A 15,940-nucleotide genomic window follows, 5' to 3' on the forward strand; every position below is an offset into this window, starting at 1 on the left:
AAGTCGATTAGATCAACCCCAGTGCGTAACTGGTATTTAATTTATCGACCCCGAAAGGATGAATGGCAAAGTCGACCTCGGCGGAATTTGAACTCAGAACGTAGCGGCAGACGAAATACCGCTAAGCATTTCGCCCGGCGTGCTAACCTTTCAATTAGCGCGCCTCCTTGTTTCCAGTAATAAATATTGATCTTACTGTTACGAACAGCTTTTCCAGCAAAAATATATAATAGATAACTATCCTCTTTGCTATTATTCCTACCCACGCTGTCACATGTTCTGAACAGACTTGCTGAGAAAGCGGAAGTGTATACTCCTCTTGTTTGCGCACCAATTTCCTGAGAATGCTGTAGCATTTTTAATTCTGTTCTTTTTGGCGTGTCTGCTACTCAACCGCAATTTTCTTTCATTAATTCTTATATGTATATTCTTTCTTCGTGCTGTCCTACATATATATTCTCCGCCAATCCTACCCACGCCCAAGTCGTGAACTCTACTGCTTGCAGTGCCACTATGACACCTCACTCATCCATGTAGGGCTTGATATGTATACATGCAGCACCCTTATCTCAAAGGAAATGTGTGTAGGTGTGTGTGTATCTTTGCATGTGTGTATAAATTAAAGGACTAATCCACATTCAACCTTTATACACCTATATTTATATATATATAATATATATATATATATATATATTATATATATATACATATATATGGGTGTGTTTGTGTGAGTATTCAAGTACTATATGTATATATATATGTGTGTGTGTGTGTGTATGCGTGTGCGTATGTATATACATATACTCATATATATTTACATTTACATACAATATGTGTGTATATAAATGTGTGAGTGTGTGCGTAGAACCTTCGTTATTCTACTTTTTCTTAAAAATGTAATAGCCTTTATATCTACTTTTGGATGGAAGAACATTATTTTACCCTCTCATATTAAGATTACTAGATCTTGCAGAAATATCTTATATGCTCATGGTCCGAACTATTTACATTATTTGCAGCTTTTTTTTTTTTTAAATTTACATGGCCGTATAAACCAAAATAAACTAAGCGGCTAATTGTAAAACATTCCTTCAGCTCACCTCATGAACGGTGATCAACTAACATTTAATGCATCATTCTGGCATCCGCAGCTAAATCTACTCTATGGTAAAACTGGAGTTCGCAGAACTGAGATCAATTTCAGAATATCCTTGTCCTTTTTTCATACGTTAAAACCACTTAACCTTTCCACCACATAATTAATTTTCTTAATTGCTCATTAGTCTCGTCAAGTTCTATCGTACACACCTTATTATCGCTAAAGTAACATCAGGCAAATCTTCCGCCAGCTGGTTATCGGTACAGCGTTGCACCCTATATATTGCTAGCAGGGAGAACGAACCCCTACAGTCCTCTAGTAGACAACAGGATCACGAGACTGACTCAGTTTCGAGCTGGTTGGCTCATTCTCAGTCGCAAGTGCCTCGGGTTTAGCTCCCAGCGCTACACTGATAACCAGCTGGCGGAAGATCAGCCTGGGGTTAAACGAAATTAACTTCCTAATGCCAAAGCATAACCAGATACTATTAAATAGGGCTTTTTACAAATGAAGACAAAATTCCCTTGCAATGTAATAATGTACTGTTTAACCACCTGCTTTTTGAAAACTGGTTCCCTCGCACCCACACTCTTTTACTCGTTTACTTCTTTCAGTCATTTGACTGCGGCCATGCTGGAGCACCTCCTTTAGTCGAGCAAATCGATCCTAGGACTTATTCCTTGTAAGCCTAGTACTTATTCTATCAGACTCTTTTCCTAAACCGCTAAGTTACGGGGACGTAAACACACCACCATCGGTTGTCAAGCGATGGTGGCGGGACAAAGAGACACACAGACACGCACACACACACACACACACACACACACACAATATATATATATATATATACATATATACGACGGGCTTCTTTCAGTTTCCGTCTACCAAATCCACTCACAAGACTTTGGTCGGCCCGAGGCTATAGTAGAACACACTCGCGCAAGGTGCCACGCAGTGGGACTGAACTCGGAACCATGTGGCTGTTTAAGCAAGCTACTTACCACACAGCCACTCCTGTGCCTTATCCTGTTCATTTATCTAATATGTTCCAGTGGCAAACCAGTTACTCGTTTCCTCAAGTTTACAAACGTCTCCGCTTCAACTTTGTATGTAAGCTTTAACTTAACAATAAACTCGTCAGTTGATTTTAAGATAAGTTCCTCTAACGTATACCTAAATTATCCTTGCCGGTTACCTTTATTTGGCAACCTTCCCCATAATCTTTCTCAAATTTTTATTTATAATAATATATCAGTGTTTTAATCAAATCATTGGATTTGTTATTGACAGACAAGCTTCGCGGCTACAATTTTTGTGAATTTGTTTACTACTCCACTATTATTCATTTTAACTACTATATAATCTACTTAAAATATAAGGATAATTGTAATAAAGTTTTTTGACATGATAAGAGCATTTAACTCAGAAAATGTTTCTTCAGAGAAGTGAAAAGACACTTGTTAGAATTTTGAAGAGCGTAATATAGAGTTTCATGGCTGGCACATTTAAACTTTAAGATATATTGTTTCCGTCCCAAAGTGTATTTTTTCCCTTTACTTCAAAATTAGCAGTATCGCCCGGCGTTGCTCCGGTTTGTTTCGACCCTTTAGAATTGGAATTTCTGAAAAGAAAAAATATTGCATTATGTAGCTTGTTATTCTCTTTAAGCGAACATTTTTCTGGTTGAAATACACCGAAAACTGGCAACACAGCAGTCAAAAAATCGTCAAAAATAGGGATTTTCATAGAAAAAAAGCACCATTTTGATGTAAATATTTTTTGGTGTTAACAGGTCCGTTTTGAATTTTGTCTTCTACTGAAGAAAGAGCAAGCCTTCTTCTTTAATACTTTCAATTTTGGTCAACTTGCGCTGCAGGGTCTCGGAGGAGATAGTAATAGTTGAAGGCTACCAAACCTGTCATACACAGACAACTTCAGCTTTATATAGAGAGAGATAAGTCAGAATATAAGTTAATACATATAAAGTATTGCAGATTTTATTAGTTTCTAATTGCAGATTTTGTTATACGTCATAGATTGTAATTGTAAATAAGTCTGCCATATTATTTACTCAGGATGTTTACTATTTTATCAGCCATGCTGACAAAATACACGCTGTTCTTCATGTACATATATTTCTTATTAAAATAGACAATATTTTGCGCAGATTTAATTACTTTTTATAAGTTACGATTTATTGCAAATTCTTGGTGTAGTTGGCATGAATCTAATTAAAAAATAACGTAATCAAATTACATCAGTGATTAAACATTATATATTTCAGCTTCCTTCTACCAAGGATGTGATTTTCTTCATAACTACAGAAACATCTGCGGAATGTCAGATGGCATATTTCAGATAAAATTTGTGAGAATGTAAAGAAAATTAACATATTGCACTCATTTTGAGCGTATTTTCATTAGGTGAATATTATATGAAAAGAAAAAGATATATATTTCTTTACTACCCACAAGGAGCTAAACACAGAGAGGACAAACAAGGACAGACAAAGGGATTAAGTCGATTACATCGACCCCAGTGCGCAACTGGTACTTAATTTATCGACCCCGAAAGGATGAAAGGCAAAGTCGACCTCGGCGGAATTCGAACTCAGAATGTAACGGCAGACGAAATACGGCCACGCATTTCGCCCAGCGTGCTAACGATTCTGCCAGCTCGGGCAGAGTGGCTGTGCGGTAAGTAGCTTGCTTACGAACAACATGGTTCCGGGTTCAGTCCCACTGCATTGCACCTTGGGCATATGTCTTCTACTATAGCCTCGGGCCGAGCAAAGCCATGTGAGTGGATTTGGTAGACGGAAACTGAAAGAAGCTCGTCGTATATATGTATATATATATATGTGTATGTGTGTGTATATGTTTGTGTATCTGTGTTTGTTCCCCCAACATCGCTTGACAACTGATGCTGGTGTGTTTACGTCCCCGTAACTTAGCGGTTCGGCAAAAGAGACCGATAGAATAAGTACTGGGCTTACAAAGAATAAGTCCTGGGGGTCGATTTGCTCGACTAAAAGGCGGTGCTACAGCATGGCCGCAGTCAAATGACTCAAACAAGTAAAAGAGTAAAAGAGTATAACACAAAATTAAAAGCAAATAAATCCGTATAGAATTCTGACCACACGCGCAAAGTAAAAATCTCATACGAGATATCTGAAATATTTAGAAAATAAAAGGCAAACACACACGCACGCACTACCACTACCACTAGCATACACATGCCTGTATGCATGCACATATAACTTTATCTAAGTATTGTGTGTGTATATATATATATATATATATATATATATATATATATATATAATATATATATATATATATATATATATATATATTATATATATATAGATATATATATATATATATATATAGATATAATATATATATATATATATATATATATATATATTATATATATATATATATAAGGCGAGCTGGCAGAAACGTTAGCGCGCCGGGTGAAATGCTAAGCGGTATTTCGTCTGTCGTTACGTTCTGGGTTTAAATTCCGCCGAGGTCGACTTTGCCTTTCATCCTTTCGGGGTCGATAAATAAAGTACCAGTTACGCACTGGGGTCGATGTAATCGACTTAATGTCTGTCCTTGTTTGTCTCCTCTGTGTTTAGCCCCTTGTGGGTAGTAAAGAAATATATATATATATATATATATATATATCACGTGATCACGTGACCGACCAGATGTTGCTACACATCGCTGGTCACAATGCACTTCGCATTGTTTTAGCCTTGAAATGACGCCATCCCGCTGGCTAAGCGAGCAGGCCAACAGAAGAAAGAGTGAGAGAAAGTTGTGGCGAAAGAGTACAGCAGGGATCGCCACCAACCCCTGCCGTAGCATCGTGGAGCTTTAGGTGTTTACGCTCAATAAACACTCACAACGCCCGGTCTGGGAATCGAAACCGCGATCCTACGATATATATATATAATCTGCTTGTTCGTTCGCCCGTTGGATATTAGTTAATTAGAGAAAAGGAGGTGGAGTGAGTGAGAGATGAGAGATAGAAAGTGAGAGATAGAAAGTGAGAGAGAACGGGAGGAGTGAAGGAAAAAGAGAGGAAGTAGAGAATGGTGATTAATATTAATACTCATAGGCCAAATGGTCACGTGGTCAGCTGAAGGTAGAGGCAAAAACGAGAGAAAAAGAAGACGTGAGAAAAAAGAGGGAGAGAGGTGGGGTGAGGAAGGAATACTTATTACATGGTTAAAATCTTAGCTGAAGGGGAAGGTAGATAGATGAACAGGGGAGGCTGTTATATTAACAGAGAGAAAGAATGAAAAGGAGGGAGAAAGAGAGGCAGATAGCTGTGGTGGTGGTAGAGGTGGAGTGTTAATAGTGCAAAGTATTTTTTATTGAACTCATTTTTTTTTTTTTAGCGACCATCGCTCCAAGCATGCGCATAAGTACAATTATTTATCGTCTGCTCGCTTAAAAAAATTTATATTTCTTTATAAGGTTTAATTTTGCCTAAACTCTGGATTCACAACAAACACAGTTGCAAGCTGCCCGAGAAAGGATGCGCAAATATAGAACACAGATCAGAGAAGAACTGTGAGAAAATATAATGAAAAGAGAAAAAAAGATAATATCGACGGAGACGTGAGGAAATGAATGTAGATGAACGTCAAGAATAACTGAAGAAAGCTAAACTATGAATGATAAAAAAACGGAAATCATTCCCTTAATTTTTCCATTCTGTGCAATGTTCACGGGTCCCACTTCTTATAATTATTCTGTTAAGCTGAGAAAAGTAAGCATTGCTTCTGGAGGCAGGAGACTAGAATTTTAATGAAAACGTTACTATTTTAGGTTAAATGGAAGCTTATAGTAACAGATACTACTTATTTTCCGACTGTTAGGCATTCAGAAGCGAGGTTCAAAGGACTTCCTTTTTCTCTTGAAGACGCTGCGTGATAATACACTATCAAAGTAGGCGGCATCGTCTTTTAATATTATTGGATGAAGATATAGTCAAGCGGATACTCTTTTAACAGGGTCACTAAAACTATTTCTGAGGTGACCGAGCTTCTCGTGTATGTAGCAAATAGGTCGAATGAGATATCAATACAATTTACTAATGTCAGATTAGCTTTAAAATTTTATCCATCATCATTGAACCATCGGTTGAAATTCTTCCAAATTTTACTGGTTTAGCAAGAAATTTGGATTGCGATTTTTTGGTAGCAACAAGCTGTTATGTATTTTGGTGATAGTGAACTAGATTCGAGAATGAGAAAATAGCTAAAACAGTTTCAAGGATCGTACCAAATACGCTTGCTTCTATATTCGGTCAGCATTATCGACTCAAGATATTTTGTCAATATTTGTTTCTTGTAAATAATTTGAGACTTGAAGATAATTAGTAATATTATTTCATAAATGTTTGGAAGGACCCTTCAGTAGTAGAAAGCCTTAAGGAAGAGCAACTTCTTTATTCACGCTCAAATAGACGTATTTATATATTTCATTGTTTAATATGAATACAGTTTCCTATACTTCCATAGAAATACAGCCACAACAATTGTATACACATTTTATCTATTTGTATTTCTATCTTGGTATTATATTCATTGTCAGGATATTATCTTTAAGCACACACATACATTGAAAATGCGCCCTTGTTTTATATAAATCTTATATGTATATAATATATATATATATATATATATAATATATATATATAATTAATAAAATCAGGGTAATAAAGATTTTAGAAATTTTTACTACTTGTCGTCAAGCGTGTAGAAAAATTAGTCAATAGACTATATATTATTCATATAAATACAGTGTATATTTAAACACGTAAGAAGTATCCGGCATAGGATTCCTTTCACGCTAGAAGGAATAGCTAAAGTTTATATATATATTTATGTATATTCATTTTGCCTCTACGGTTATAGCTTATAGCTTGCAGCCACTAACATTAATATGTCTTATAGGTAAAACTGTTCTTTATTTATTTTTGAAAAAGAAAATCATATTCTCTTCATTCACTTTTCGCAGTGCGGCTTGGCCACTGAAACGAACATAGGCTTTAGTAGAAAGTGATATATGAGTGTTTGTTACTAGTAGACATGACTGAGGAGAAACAAGGCAGTTTTGGGCGCAAGAATTCGAAATAGGGGTATCAAGTTAACTGATATTCCTGCTTGCAATTTTGTAGTGATAATCCTTATTTCACTGAATTTTTTTTCCAACCATGCCTGAGAAAATATTATGTTACCTTTTGCGATTTACGAGTATTTTGACTCCTATGTTTAGCAAAGCTAGTGTTTTTGAATAAGCTCCCTTGTGGTATATAATTGTCATATATATATAACGGGAAGGTTTACGAAAATAAACAAAAGACGAAGGCAGGTGGAGTACAAACAAACAGATGTATTAGTATGGCGCTCAGGAATAGAAATAGAACAAGTCTTTTACGTTTCGAGCCTACGCACTTCGACAGAAAGATACACAGAATAAAAACAAGGAGAGAAACATGGAGAGAGAAAAAATGCGTGTAGGAGCTAACGATCTATCATGGCGTTCCATGGTATATATTATATATATACATATATACATACATATATATACATACATATATATACATACATATATATATATAATATATATATATATATATATATATAAACATTATTGGTGAATTGAAGAAATGGAGTGAACGCAGATTGAACAGAAATCGTTTTATTTCATTCTACACGTGTTTCGAAAGGCACAAAGGTGCCTTTCGAAACACGTGATATAGATGAAATAAAACGATTTCTGTTCAATCTGCGTTCAGCTCCATTTCTTCATTCACCAATATGTTTTAATTTCAATTATCCGCACCAACGCACGGTTGCAACGCCAGATGGTTGTACCTCCAACCGTGGGTTTACTGCTGTGATTTTTGCTACTAAGGTATCGGTTAAACTTATTAATCTACTACAAGATTATTCATCTTTCTATTTCACAATATATATATATATATATATATTATATATATATTATATATATATATATTTATATACATATATATAATATACATATACATATATATATAAATAAATTTCTATATATATATATAATATAAATTTCTCTAACATTGCATATTGTTAACATTATGCTAATTGTCAAATATCTAGAATCAATCGTCTTTCATTCCCCATTTTAACCTAAATAATTACCGTATTTTGTTCGTTAATATTTATTTATTTATTTTTCTTTTCTTTTTCTCGTCTCATTCGCCTTCTTCATTTTCTTCCCCTCTTTCTCTACATTGTTACCAACGTTATTTCGTTTCGTTTCCCTTCCTGTTTTGTTTCTTGGCGCCTTCATAAGCAAATGTATTTCACACCACTCAACTCACACACTTCACCATTCGTAACAAGTACCATACATGACCAAGATTATCTTAGACAATCTAGTCAAAACCAATAAATTCATTAGCCGATATTTTAAAGATTCTTTCTCATTCTAACAATTAACGAGTCGCTCTCACCCTCCAATCTACATACCCTCTCACTGTCCGTTCACACATGAGTTCTGTGGTACAGAGTTATTTTTGTATTTTATGTTCTACTACCAACATTTTGTGAACAATGTTTTGACGCGTCGTCATTGCACATGAGTTCTACTCACTGCTACTAGATTTAGCTTAAATTTTATATATTATTAATTTAGACATCTGTTTGATTCTTCTCACCTGATGATGATGATAATAATAACAACAATAATAATATAATAATAACAATAATGATAATAATAATAATAATAATAATAATAATAATAATACTAATATAATAATGTAATCTAATAAATAATAATATAATATAATAATAATAATAATAATAACAATAATATATAATAATAATATAATAATAATAATAATAATAATCGGGAAGACACTCGGCAAGAAATGGAAACAAATTTGAAAGAAGAAGAAAAATAGATAATAATAATAATAATAATAATAATATAATAATAATAATAATAATATAATAATAATATAATAATAATAATAATAATATATTATTATTATTATTATTATTATTATTATTATTATTATTATTATTATTATTTAGACGTCTGTTTGATTCTTTTCACCTGATGATGATGATAATAATAACAACAACAAAACTACTAATAATAATAATAATAATAATAATAATAATAATAATAATAATAATAATAATGCTTTCTAATTGATGTATCAATACCGGCAATGACAACGTGTCTCTAAAAGAAATGGAGAAACTTTCAAAATACAAAGACCTGGAAATGGAGGTAACCAGAATGTGGAATCTAAAACAGAAACAATTCCTATCATAATAGGTGCATTAGGCATGATAAAAAAATATTCAGACAAATACATAACAAAAACACCAGGACTTACAAACACATATAACATACAGAAAATTGCACTACTAGGCACTGCACACATCCTACGCAGAACACTTTCCATACAATAACCATCAGAGCTTCACAACAAATCACACAGCACATACCCAAGACCACAGAGCTGCGCTCGTAGTGAAGTGAAAGCACGCTATAAAAATAAAACTACTGAATGATAATAATAAAATAATAATAATAATAATAATAATAATAATAATAATAATAATAATAATAATAATAATAATAATAATAATAATAATAATGATAATAAAAACAACAACAACAACGACGACGACAAAAACAATAACAACAACAGCAACAACAATAATAATAATAATAGGGGCTGCAATTAGGGTGGAGTGCTTGCAGAAAACAGGACTAGCTTGGAACCGCTCGAATACTCCGGAAAGTGCTCGAACAATGAGAAGTGTTACCTTAGTTCAATAGCAGTGAGCAGCTGACACCGTAGTACATCTCCAGCGTTAGAAACTGTGCAAAGGCAATAATAATAATGATAATAATAATAATAATAATAATAATAATAATAATAATAATAATAATAATAATATTAATAATATTAATAATAATAATAATAATAATATTAATAATAATAATAATAATAATAAGAAGAAGAAGAATAGTAGTAGTAATAAATACCCTGATACAGTACCAGGCAGTAGGTCTCATTGCTTCTGATCTTAACTGATTGGAAGTGTCATTATGATCATGTTTTGTCTTGGTGTAAAAGATGGGCTACAGCAAATTTTCTGCTGAATATCACAGATCTGCTTGTCAATTGTTTGACCTTAGAAAGCTGAGCTGACAATATATGTGGCTGACAATATTAATGGCTGACAATATATTCATCTCTGATCACGAGCAGAAGTTTTTGGGGAAGCATCAGAGCCAGGCGCCGAGAGAAATTCTTTACGGTTGGGAATAATTCACCTCTGGAAACATCTTTAAACAAACTTTATTCAGGTACCTCTTGAACGAAATTGGCTACTCGGCCTAAAGAAAATTCTAATTGGGCTCCACCTGCAAAGTCATGCTTTGTATATCTTGATATGAAATCACCATATCACGCACATATAGTTGTGATACAATTTCTTACAATTTTCTTTTTAGGTAGTATAATGGGTCTATTGCAAAGTGCACCAATTACAACAGGAATAATTCGTCTCTTGGTCTCCCACAGTCTCCTAATTTTTCTGGCTAAACTCTGATATTTCTCAACGTTTTCAGTTTCTTTAATATCAAATCTGCTATCTTAGGGGATTGAAAAATCTCTGATGTTGCACTATTTGTGCTGTGTAGACGCCCCTAGATGATGAAGTAGGCTAGCCCAATACGTAGATATAGAGGGAGAAGTCTAGACGTCAGAGCTGAGTAGAGGTCATCCGAACGTGCGATATAACAGTGGCGACGAAGATTTCGTAGCACACACAGCCACTGTGTAGTATTGTGATATAACACTTTGTTTATTTTGTCCTGTATGATCATATCCAGTTTTGTTATTTCGATATTATTGGTATTAAGGCGGAAATCCTACAAGATCTTGTGATTCCCATTTTCTTTGACAGTCTCAGTTTCGTGTGCCTACCCGTTTTCTATTGATTTTAAGCCACATAGTCGACTAACATCCCAATGCTTTCGTTTGCCTATACAGTTATGTTTGCATTTATACTCTTTTTGTGCTAGTATACTACACTCAAAATGTGATAGAAATTTTCGTCTCCTTTCCTGCAGATTCTACATTTGGTGTCTGACTGAGATTATTTGATCTTTGTCTTTATCAAGTTTGTTCAAAAAGATTTGTATCTGAGCGGTAACAGTTAGCGTTTCTGGCTCTCGTTTCAAGTTTCCGTTCGTCAACTAGAGCCAGCGATCTTTTCTTCCGTCGTTCTCGCTTTATTGCACGAATTGGTCACGTATTTCTACACTTTCCATTTTTTTCTTTTCGCTTTAAGTTCTCTGACTGTTTCAGTCACTTTTGGGATATCTCTGAATGCCGATAATATTTTTACTTTAATCTTCACAACATAATTTTTCAGACCCACTATCGCAGTATTAACAGTGTCTTCTATGCTTACTAATTCTCTGCCCCATTCCTTTCTTGGCGTGTATTGCTTTTAGGATGGAGTGTGTGGTGCTTTGTAAGCAGATTGAATTTTGTCCATTTCAGAAAGGGAGGAGAGCATCTCAATAGTGACAAAGCTTAAACACTCCAACTTCATCAATAGTGGAAAAGTGAGCACCTGAATTTAGGAGTGGAAGGGAACGTGTGCTGAAGATGACCCATGGTCTGGACCTCCTGTAACTGCCACCATTTATCATGTTTTCCACATGGTGATGAATCACAGACTGGATGGAAGCACTCCGTCGTTTACGACGACGAGGGTTCCGGTTGATCCGATCAACGGTATAGCCTGCTCGTGAAATTAACGTGTATGTGGCTGAGCACTCCACAGACACGTGTACCCTTAGCGTAGTTCTCGGGGATATTCAGCGTGACACAGAGTGACAAGGCCGGCCCCTTGAAATACAGGTACAACAGAAACAAGAAGTAAGAGTGAGAGAAAGTTGTGGTGAAAGAGTACAGCAGAGATCACCACCATCCCCTGCCGGAGCCTCGTGGAGCTTTTTAGGTGTTTTCGATCAATAAACACTCACAACGCCCGGTCTGGGAATCGAAACCGCGATCCTACGACCGCGAGTCCGCTGCCCTAACCACTGGGCCATTGCGCCTCCGAATCACAGACTATCGACTATAAATCAATTAGCCAACGCAATTAGCATATCTCGTGAGAGAGTTGATGTTATTCTGCTCAATGAACGTTGCATGACAAATGCATGCCATCTCTTCTGACGCCTAATCGAAAGCACACCAGGAGAATCTGACATTGTTTAGAGCACATCCAGATGGTTTCCCTAGGCATTTTTCTAACCCAAGATGGATATTGATCATTACTTTAAACCAGAGACTAAGGGAGAATCAATGCAGAGAAAACCCCTTCCTTACCTGCTCCAAATAAGTCCTGGTCGATTCATCTGCAGGGATGGATATTGCCTCAGCTTTTTTAGGATGCAAAAGGCATTATGTTTATTCAAAAGGGCCACACCATCAATGGAGAATACTATGTCTTCTTACTGAGTTAGTTATGAGAGGCTATCAAGATCAAACGGTCAGGAAAACCGACAAAAAGGGTCTTGTTTCATCAGGGCAATGCTTATAGAGAGTTTCTTTATATTTATTTTAATTATTTTCACGTGGTAAGTTGCTTGCTTACCAACCACATGGTTCCGCGTTCAGTCGCACTGCGTCGCACCTCGGGCAAGTGTCTTCTACTATAGCCTCGGCCCGACCAAAGCCATATGAGTGGATTTGGTAGACGGAAACTGAAAGAAGCCTGTAGCATATATGTATATATATATATACATATATATATATATATGTGTGTGTGTGTGTGTGTGTGTGTGTGTATGTTTGTGTGTCTGTGTTTGTCTCCCCAACATCGCTTGACAAACGATGCTTGTGTGTTTATGTCCCCGTAACTTAGCGGTTCGGCAAAAGAGACCGATAAAATAAGTACTAAGCTTACAAACAATAAGTCCTGGGGTCTATTTGCTCGACTAAAGGTGGTGCTCCAGCATGGCCGCAGTCAAATGACTGAAACAAGTAAAAGAATAAAAGAATAAAAGAGAACTATGCATACAGTTCCATTTGTGCTGACGTCAGTAATTCTGAAGAAACACACTAACCCTGAGGTCGTTTACCAAGTTCGATTAGTAACACAGTCGTTGAATTCTATTTAGTGTGGGGTTTACCTGGTCTAAATATATTATTTGTGCGCTGAGATGATCGCTGTTAGTCAGTTGGAACATAGACGTTATGTACAAACGAAATTACCTCCTCTTGTTGCACAACATTTCATAGACGCAATCGTTGTATGAGATTGACAGCGAACTTTGACTTCATGTTTCCATATATCCACTATCTATTTCTTTACTACCCACAAGAGGTTAAACATAGAGGGGACAAACTAGGACAAAGGGATTAAGTCGATTACATCAACCCCAGTGCGTAACTGGTACTTAATTTATCGACCCCGAAAGGATCAAAGGCAAAGTCGACCTCGGCGGAATTTGAACTTAGAACGTAGCGGCTGACGAAATACCTATTTCTTTATTACCCACAAGGGGCTACACATAGAGGAGACAAACAAGGACAGACATAGGTATTAAGTCGATTATATCGACCCCAGTGCGTAACTGGTACTTAATTTATCGACCCCGAAAGAATGAAAGGCAAAGTCGACCTCGACGGAATTTGAACTCACAACGTAACGGCAGACGAAATGCGGTTACGCATTTCGCCCGGCGTGCTAACGTTTCTGCCAGCTAGCCGCCATAACATATATCCACTATCTGATTGCATTGAGTATTTCTGGACAGCCATATTAGATTGCGATAGACTTTCATAATTTACTGAAACAAATGTCAGGCTAATTTTACGCAAGCCACGTACAATGGTTCATGCAGTTCAAAATTATTCTTTTTGTAGCGAAAAGACGTGGAAGATCATATCAAAAGTGATTTTTTAAAAGTAAACTAAAAAACAGATCTCACTAGATAAAATATTTAAAAAATCTTTATGTTTGAAACGGAAAACAAATACTCGAGTACATGAACGGAATTAAAACCGTGTAAGCTAGTCATTAAAAAGAATACTTGTCAAAAATTATGCTCAAATATAAATAAAATACGATTTCATGAAGAAGTATCCAGTACGATGTAAGAACTGCCATCGTATGAGAAACATAACTTAAATATTTAATGTATGTGAGATTTGAAGTCTGTACGCGCGTATATGATTGTATACAACCATGCATGCATACATATATATGTTTTTGTGTGAGTGCGTGTGTCTGTCTATGTATAAGCAGTTTCATTTATGTATATCCTTTTTTGTTCTCAAATTTCAACATATTTTTAGCATTGTTTCCTGTTTTAATGCTGCGAGCGTAACCTCGCACCAAACTTCTGATGGTCTTATGAGTCCACTTTATGCTATTCTGTGTTAATTGTTTTGCCGCTTCACTATTCGCGTACGCAGGCAAAAAGTAAATAAAGGAAAATACTCATTAAGCTGCATCACACACGCACACACACACACACATACACACACACACACACACACACACACACACACACATACACACACACACACATACACACACACACGCACACGCACACACACTCACACACACATACATGCACTCACACATACACACAGATATTATATCACCTGAAAATATAGGAAACTAGCAGTAATACCCGTCGTTGCTCGGGTACCCTTTCTCGCGAGCCACATTCAAAGTGTTATTATAGTGAGAGATTTACTCCTCCTGTATGTGTGTATTTTATAAGAAAAAATATATGTAATAATTGAAGTAGAAAAAAGATCAATTTCATACACGAACTTCTGTTTGTTTATTATATGACAATAAAGTGTGAGATGTATGTGTTATTGTATATACCAATGCAGTAATGGCAATTATATAATAAACAGGGCTTTTGGTCGGCACGGAGCTGTAATGAAAAAGAATTGCTCAACGAGCCGCACAATGGGATTGAACCCAAAGTGACATGGCTGGAAAGCAACCTTCTCAACCACACAGCCACGCCTATATAGGAGAGATACATTTTGGATAGTATACTCCTTGATACAATATGCTTAACAAAAAGATAGGATGTTTATTGTGAGAATTCCTCGAGCATGCAACAACTAACAACGCTACACCATACAGAGTGTTCCAGAATTAATTATCTGTTTCAATGAAATTGAGCAAATTTTTAAAAAACTGATGGAATTTTATGTTTATTACCAAAGCAAATAGATTTATAAATCTTACGTCAAACTTTTAATCTAAAGTTTTCAAAGTGTCTGTATCCCTGTATGCTTCAAATCTCTCCTTAGAGTTGTGAAACACATTTTGAAGCATTGAGAAGTTCGCTTCTGCACTGCTACCTGAATACGTTCTTTAAGCTCAGCTACACGATTGTTCCATCTTGGGGATGGAGGAAAAGAAAATGTTTGCTGCCAAATTGAGAAAAAAAGCCTTCATGGACTGCAAAAGGAATGCAACAGGAATGCAAGTAAATTGGGTTTTTAAAAAATGCATCCGATTTCACTTAAATCATCATTAATTCTGGGACAACCTATATTTAATGTGAGGTATACTTGCCATCTCAATATGGCTAATCACTAAGGGTGGGTGTTACTGTAGTTTGTAGCCCCAGGTGAACATCGTCTCCAGTTGACTTTAGGCACACTTTCTTTGCCCTTATGGTATTTGCAAAGGGAGGTCACCATTCCCTCGTCAACGAAAGTGATACGCACGGACGAAACACCTTTTCATCG

The sequence above is a fragment of the Octopus sinensis genome, linkage group LG2, assembly GCF_006345805.1.
Source record: "Octopus sinensis linkage group LG2, ASM634580v1, whole genome shotgun sequence".
Classification (NCBI taxonomy): Eukaryota; Metazoa; Mollusca; class Cephalopoda; order Octopoda; family Octopodidae; genus Octopus; species Octopus sinensis.